This window comes from Schistocerca gregaria, chromosome 2, assembly GCF_023897955.1.
Source record: "Schistocerca gregaria isolate iqSchGreg1 chromosome 2, iqSchGreg1.2, whole genome shotgun sequence".
NCBI lineage: Eukaryota > Metazoa > Arthropoda > Insecta > Orthoptera > Acrididae > Schistocerca > Schistocerca gregaria.
Window position 1 is genome coordinate 447,729,334 of NC_064921.1, and position 1,127 is coordinate 447,730,460.

Genomic DNA, 1,127 nt, shown 5'->3' on the forward strand with positions numbered 1-1,127 from the left:
TCCAATATTTAGGGTCCCTTCAATGTCACAAAATGTAAGATGTGGATCTTCTTTGATCATTTTCCTCACAGCATCAATGTTTTCAGGAGACACAGCTGTTGCTGGCCGACCTGGACAAGGTTCACCTTCAATTGACTGCCGATGCCTTGAAAACCCGTGAAACCAATTTCCAACTGTGGCCGTAGAAGGGGAAGCTTCACAAAAAATATACAGCAGAGAAGAATGGCATTCTTCGGCACTAAACCCTTTTTATAACCGTAAAAAATCATGGCGCGAAAGTCGCGGCGCAAGAGCTCCATCCTGCACCGTCTCTGACTTAGCACTGCCTGTGCTTTCTTACCGCACTGTCGGGTATCACCGCTAACCAGGGGCTGCGCACGCACGTCCCAAGGTCGAAAAACATTGCTCTTTTGAATGAAAACAATCCCATTGTCCTCCGCCTTACGATTTACGGGCTGCTAAAAACTTTCGGCATAGCCCTTGTGCTGTTGTAGGATTGTCTAGTAAACTGAATAGATTGATAAACCCATACTCCCCCCCCCCCCCCCCCCTCCCCCTAAGTCACTGCATTCTTGCAACTTTGGTAAATTATTGAACATTTTAAGCGATAAATGATCACATTTTATCTGCATTCATGTTCATACAATCATCCCCAAACTTGATCTCAGTTTTTGAAGTAACTTTCATTTCACATGTATCCATGTGCCTATTGTAACTGCTACACAGCTAGGAGGATCACATACCCTTCTTGGAATTTTTATGATGAAACATCGAAAACAATTTTTAAAACTCATGTTATTAGTAGTGCATCTTTTCAGATAGCTCTGTAAACCTGACCAAGCCTGGTCTCTTTATCTTCCTACATGTTTTACCCGCTCTACCTATGTAATGGATAGAATCATTGCTTAGGCATTTTGTTTCTCTAATTCTTTACTGTCCCTCTCTTTCTCCACAGTCTTTACCAGTTTGATGTTCTGACTTACCTGTGAATCTTGATAAACTGACACAGCTAACTTAAGCCAAAAAAACTTATAATGTTAATTGTAGCTGACTATATTAACAGTATTGCGGAATGAGGAAGTAAATGCAGGGTGTAATGACGAATGAAGGAAGCACAACATGGCTGT